Raw genomic sequence first — 7,365 nt, forward strand, 5'->3', positions numbered from 1 at the left:
TTTCTCATTGGTGGCAGCCCAGCAGAGTCACTTCCAAAGATTGATCATCCAGCTCAGGTTTTACTGGTCTTTTATCCATATGTGCTTCCAGGATGCGTGAAGCTAGTACAGTCAAGCTTCTGGTTCCTGGCTGTAGGCTGATACAAGAGGCAATCAAGATTGCAAAAGCCAAAAGTATGCAAGGGGAGTATCTGGCCTCCAACATCTGGCTATCCCTTTTTATCTGCTTTTTTACCAGCTTTCCTTCTCACTATAAGTCTCTTTATTCGTTAATTAAAAACATAACAATAGTGTAGTCAATGATGAAGTTTTGGAATGATGATGGGCGTTTGGAGCTGATGGCCAAGAAGGAATCCTTGAAGATGTCTTTGGTGCAAAAAGGTGATTTTATTAAAGCTGGGGGACAGGACCCAGGGGCAGAAAGAAATGCACTGGGGTTGTGAAGAATGGCTGGTTATATACTATGGACTTGGAGGAGGTAAATTCAGGGGGAAATTTTCAAAGAGACTTTCATATCCTAAAGAAAACTCACAGGATATTGGAGGTCTAGCTATTGTCAGGCTAAGGTTGTTTTTCCCCTTCTGCCAAAGCATTAACATTAAGACAGTAGGGAGTTCCTGGAGCAATGTTTTACTCTTCAGCTTCAAATATTTGTCAATGGGCTGCCGGTTATAAGGAAATTTAATTTCACCTGGAATTTCCTTCTTGCCTTTGTTCCCCATTTGACTAGGGAGGGGGTGATGTTGGGGCTCCAGGAAACTGAGTCTACAGGTTTTTGGAGATTAAGCTATTGCCTTTCTCCATTGCCTTTTTCTTGTAATTTACTAATATGTTTGTAAACTGATGGAGACTCACGTCCTGCATGGCTGTGATCTCTATCAGTTAACCATTTGTTTTCTTCCCTTTCCTTTGTTATTTGGCATCCAGGAGTGCCTGAGGAATATTACACAAATCCCACCTAGGGTGTGGGGGTGTGTGTGTGTGCGCGCGCGTGTGAGCACGTGCGCGTGTGCGTGCATGTATGTGTGTATGTGTGTGTGTTAGCTTGTGCTTGGCCCTCAGTTTATCTTATGGTCCCTCATCAGTTACCATACAGTGTTTTATTAGTTTCAGGTAAACGATATAGTGATTCAACAATTATATACATAATTCAGTACTGATCATGATACGTGTTCTCTTAATCCCCTTCACACCTATTTAAACCGTCAAGTGACCATCAATTTGTTTTCTACAGTTAAAAGTCCGTTTTTTTTTTGTTGTTGTTGTTTTGTTTTTTGTTTTTTTTTTTTGGTTTGTCTTTTTTTCTTTGTTTTGTAGCTTAGATTCCAAGGACAAGTGGAATCATATGATAATGACAATAAAGGGTAACTTTTATTGGTATACTTAACATATATAAGCTTAAAGATGTAAATAATCTTGTTGTATTATAGTTTCTGAGTTTTGTGTCATGTTTTCCCCACCCCAATATTACAGAACATTAAAAATATAGTTTCTCCTATTACTTATATGAATTTTGTGCATTTGGCTTATTAAACTATCTGGGATTCAAGTTTGTTTATGGTATCAGGCATGTGATGTAAATTTAACTTTTCCCAAGTAGATGGCAAATTGTTGCATGTATTGAATTTTTTTTCTACCAATTTGAAATGTCATCCTTATCACCTGCTAAATCCCCACATGGATCTGTTTTGGGTCTGCTAGTTCTATCCCATTGATCTCTTTCTTTGACTTCAGTGCCAATACTACACAGTAAGAATTATCATAATTGTAATACATTGGGTAGGTTTTGTGTCATGATCCCCCCCCACCCCCGCATGCTGACATATTTTCTTTTCCAGAGGAATCACAGCATTTTCTCTTTTTCCTGGGGCATACATCTCAGCATGCCATGAACTGTCATTGTCCATAAAGTTGGCCAGGGTCTTGCTGATTGTAAGCTCATCATAGGATGCACCTCACTTATTTATCTCCACAAACAGGGTTCAGTAAGTCCTTGCTGAATTGATAATGCTCTTTGTAGCATAAGGCAGCCGCTCTCTGGTTGAGTTCGCTGCCATGTGCTTGATTTTCACCAATCCTCCTTTTTGGAATCCAGCTCTTTTCATGGAACCACACTGTCTGCCTGGCATCATCTCTAAGGCTAGGTGTTGAGAACTTAGACTGAGGTTCTGTCAATGCTGTTTACAATATTGGGACCCTGAGTAAATCTTTGCATCGTGCTGCACACGCTGGTTTTTGTGTCTCTCTTCTGTCTTTGGCTCTGTGTAATACAAAATAGCCATTGGTGGGTTGGTCACAGGTGTTTTCAATTTGCATTTAGTGAATTGTGTAGTTAAGAGGTGTTTAAAGACAAGAGCAGAAATAAAAGATACAGAAACTTAAAAAAATAGTCGACAGATCAATAAAACCAAAAGATGGTTCTTTTAAAAAAATTAATGAAATTGATAAACCTCAAGCCAGGCTTATCAAAAAAAGGAGAAAGGAATCAAATAGAATCACTAATGAGACAAGAGAAATAACCAACACCACAGAAATAAAAGCAAATATAATAGAATATTATGAAAAAATGCATGCCAATCAATTGGACAATCTGGAAGAAATGGATATATTTTTTGGAACATATGTATTACCAATATGGGAACAGGAAGAAATAGAAAACTTGAATAGACTGATAACCATCAAAGGAACTGAATCGGCAATAAAAAATATCCCAATAAACAAAAGTCAAAGGCCAGATAGCTTCACAGGTAGATTCTACCAAACATTTAAAGAGTCAATACCTATTCTTCTCAAACTGTTCCAAAAAAACCAGAAAATGAAGGAAAATTTCCAAGTTCATTCCATAAGGCTAGCATTACCCTGATACCAAAGCCAGATAAAGACTCCACTAAGAAAGAGAACTACATACTAATCCCTGATGAATATGGATGTAAAAATTCTCAAAAATAGTAGTAAACTAAATCCAACAGTACATTAAAAGAATCATTCACCATGATCAAATGGCATTTATTTCTGGGTTGCCAAAATTGTTCAATATTTGCAAATCAGTCAGTATGATACAATACATTAATAAAAAAAAGACTAGGAACAATTTGATACTTTCAATAGATGCAGAAAAAGCATCTGACAAAGTATAAATCCATTCATGCTAAAAACCTTCAACAAAGTAGGGTTAGAGGGCACACAACTCAACATAATAAAGGCTGTCTATGAAAACACTCCTGCATTAAAAAAAAAAATCTCAGATAAACAACCTAACTTTATACCACAAAGAAGTAGAATAATAAGAACAAACTAAGCCCAAAGTTAGAATGATGGGGAAAACAAAAACCAGAGCAAAATTAAATGAAATAGAGAATAGAAAGACAACCGAAGAGATCAAGAAAACTAAGAACTAGTTTTTTTAAGAGATAGAATCTGTAAGCCATTAGCCAGACTAACTGTGATACTGTGATTTGTTATAAGAAATATGTATTTAGTCTTTGTCCTCATTTCTGGGACAGAAACCTGTGGAATTTCCTAAATCATGAGAACTATCTAAGTGTCTTGCTCTTCATAACAAACCTATTTCAACCATGCCTGAGCATATGTTAATGAAATGATTTTTGAAAAGCACCTAAGTATGGGAAGTTGTTGCCAAAACAAATAGCCATGTGATTAAAAGGTTGGAACATTGAGTCCCACCCCCTGACTTCCAGGGACTGGAGAGTGAGTAGAAATTGCTTTTGATCACCAATGGCTAATGATTTAATCAAACTTGCCTATGTAATGGAACCTCCATAAAAACCCAAAGGACAGGGTTTGGAGAGCTCTAGGTTAGTAAACCAGAATCTATCCATGTGTTGCCATGCTGGGCCTTAAACTCCAAGGTGATAAAATCTCCTTTGTTCAGGATCTTGCCCTATATCTCTGTTCATTTGGCTGTTGATTTGTATCCTTTAATATTCTTTGTAATAAGCCCCATAACCTGGTAAATAAAATGTTTCTGGATTCTGTGAGTTATTCTAGTAAATTAATCAAGTCTACAGAGAGGGTCATTGGAATCTCCAATCTATAGCTTGTCAGTCAGCACAGGTGACAACCTGATTTGTGATTCTCATTCTGATGCTGGGGGGACAGTCTTCTAGGACTGAACCCTTAACTTGTAGGAACACTATTCTATTATCTATCTATCTATCTATTCATCATCTATCTATCTCACATATTCTTTAGTCATGTGGTGATAGACACTTAGGTGGTTTCCATGTCTCGGCTATTGTAAATAATGCCACATACACATTCTAATTTCAAACTATATTATAAAGTTATAGTAATCAGAGGTATGCTATTGGCAAAAAACCAGATACACAGTCCAACAGAACAGACTAGGTAGTCCAGAAATGAACCAACATCTACATCTACTAATGATTGGCAACGGGACCAAGAACATACGATGGGAAAAGACACTCTTTTCAATAAATAGTGTTGGGAAAATAGATATATAGCTACAAAAGAATGAAACTGAACCCCATGTTACACAACTCACAAAAATTAACTCAAATTTGACTAATTTCATAAGCTGAAACTGTAAAACTCCTAGAAGAAAACATAAGGAAAAAGCTACTTGATATTGTAATTGGCAATGATATATATATATATATATATATATATATATATATATATATATATCACTAAAACCACCTGCAACGAAAGCAAAAACAAACACATGAGATTACATCAAATTGAAATACTTCTATACAGTAAACAAGTACCAAAATAAAAAGGCAACCTACTATATGGGAGGAAATATTTTCTTTCTTTCTTTCTTTCTTTCTTTCTTTCTTTCTTTCTTTCTTTCTTTCTTTCCTTTTGAGAAAATATTTTCAACCCATATATCAGATTAAGGGTAATTGCCAATATATAAAAGGAACTCATATGACTCAATACCAAAAAAAAAAATCCAAGTTAAAAATAGGCAAAGTATCTGAATAGACATTTTTCCAAGGAAGATATACAAATGCCCAGGAGCTATATAAAAAGGTGCTCAACATCACTAATCATCAGGGAAATGTAAATAAAAACACAATGAGATATAATCTCACACCTGTTAGGATGGTTTTTATAAAAAAGATGAGATAAAAAGTGGTGGTGAGGATGTGGAGAAAAGGAAACAATTATGCACCATTGGTGGGAATGTAAATTAGTATAACCATTATGGAAAATAGAATGGAAGTTCCTCAAAATATTAAAAGTAGAACTATCATATGACCCAGCAATTCCACTTCTGGGAATTTATCTGAAGGAAACAAAATCAATATCTTGAGTTATCTGCACTCCCATGTTCATTGCAGTATACACAATAACCAAGATATGGAAACAATGCAAGTGTCCATCAGTGGGTAAATAGATAAAGAGTGTGGGATATTTGTATACAATGGAATATTATTCATCCATAAAAAGGAAGGAAATCCTCCCATTTTTGATGCATGGGTATACCTGGGAGACATTATGCTAAATAAAATAAACCAAAACAGAGAAAGACAAAAATTGTATCCTTTATATATATAATGTAAAACAAAAACACAAACACAAAAATTGAGCTCATGTAAACAGAGTAGAATTGTGGCTGCCAGGGGTTAGAGGGTAGGGGAAATGGGAGATGTTATGAAAGGGTACAAACATTTTTATAAGATGAAGAAGTGCTGATAATCTAATGTATAGCATGGTAACTATATAATACTGTATTCTATACTTGAAATTGCTAAGAGAGTAGATCCTAAGTTTTCTTAACAAAAATAAAATAAAAGATAATTATGTGAGGTGACGGATGTGTTGATTAACTTGATCTTGGTATTCATTTCACAATGTATATGTATATGAAATCATCATATTGTAAACTTTAAATGTATACAAATTTATTTGTCAATTATACCTAATTTAAAAAATGCCTACAAATGCTTATGGTCATGGATTTCTGAGATTGGAGTCATTGGATGAAGTTGTCCCAGAATATGACTTTTTATCTGCATTACTGTCCTTTTGCCTGATAATTTCTTTAAAAAGATATTAAGCCTATTATTTGCTTTCATGAAAACAAGTACCATTTAATCATTATAATTGGCTATGTGAAAGTGTGTACGATGAAATGTATACTTTCAAAACAGATGTACTTTTATTAACCTTCCATCAAATAATAGTGCTCAAGCAAAAAATTCCTTCATATCCTTCTCATTTCTTTCTTCCTCTCCTTCCTCCATTTTTTCTCTCTCTCTTTCTTTCTCCTAACTTCTTCATATGAAGATTTTAGGAGGAAATTTCCCCAGTTAGTAGAAAACTTACCTTGTTACTGAAAGTGATTCTATTCTCTAAGGACTCAGAGAAGATTTAAATGGACTGATATATTTGAACATCTCTTGTAGAAGTGTAAAAGTTTGATTTGGCCAAGTATTTAGATAAAGTAGTTGAGTTAATATATGATCTTTGCATAGTAGGTCAAAGCAAATAGAAATTGATAAAGATATTTTCAGTCAGACTCTGGCAGGAAAGCAGTTTTTCTGGGAAGCCCAAGTAGGTATGGCTTTGATGGTGATGCTGCTGCTGCTGCTGATGATGATAGTGGTGGTGATAACGGTGGTGGTGGTGGTGGTGGTGATGATGATGATGATGTGAGAAAGAGGATTTGCTGAGACTATGAAACTGTGGTGACTGTATGGCTTTAACACACATTTAAAATTTAATCTTTAAGAATCTATAATGCTAGGCACTTTTACAAATATATGGAGGACATGGTATCTGTCCCCAAGAGGAAAGTTAGACACTATTATAAGTTCACTGTGACAAATGGTATATAGTGACATGTCCAGCAATATATATAGGGGCAGTTATTGTATGTCCTGGGATCCAGAGAAGCTTCTGGAGGAAAGAAGAGCACTGAGATAGGCTGGAGGTGTGGTGGTGACACCTGTGGACAAATGTATCTCCTCAGGGGAAAGGGGAGCTACTTGAAAAGGATAGGCAGAAGAATTTTAGCATCATGACCCTGGGGTGCACAGGCTTCTTCACACCCCAAACACTCTGATGAAGCACTCCTTCACTCTCCTTATCTAGCTAAGGCCATCTGAAGGGTAGTGGTAACTTCCTATGTACTTCTGCCACAAGGAAAGGGTAGAAGGGAGTATATTCAGGGACACTGGAAGAGAAGAGAAGAAGTAGGTTAAACCAAAGTTCTAAAAATTTTCTGAATCTTTCAAGGACCCCTCAAACAGCTGTTCTATGTCAATGACAGCCTTTTATGGAGATTGCTTATCTTTGAGAAACTAGAACAGACACTCTAGCTTTGTACTGAATGGTAGCTTTGTAGTGAAGGGCCTTTTCTCATTTGCCTCT

This window comes from Acinonyx jubatus, chromosome E2, assembly GCF_027475565.1.
Source record: "Acinonyx jubatus isolate Ajub_Pintada_27869175 chromosome E2, VMU_Ajub_asm_v1.0, whole genome shotgun sequence".
NCBI lineage: Eukaryota > Metazoa > Chordata > Mammalia > Carnivora > Felidae > Acinonyx > Acinonyx jubatus.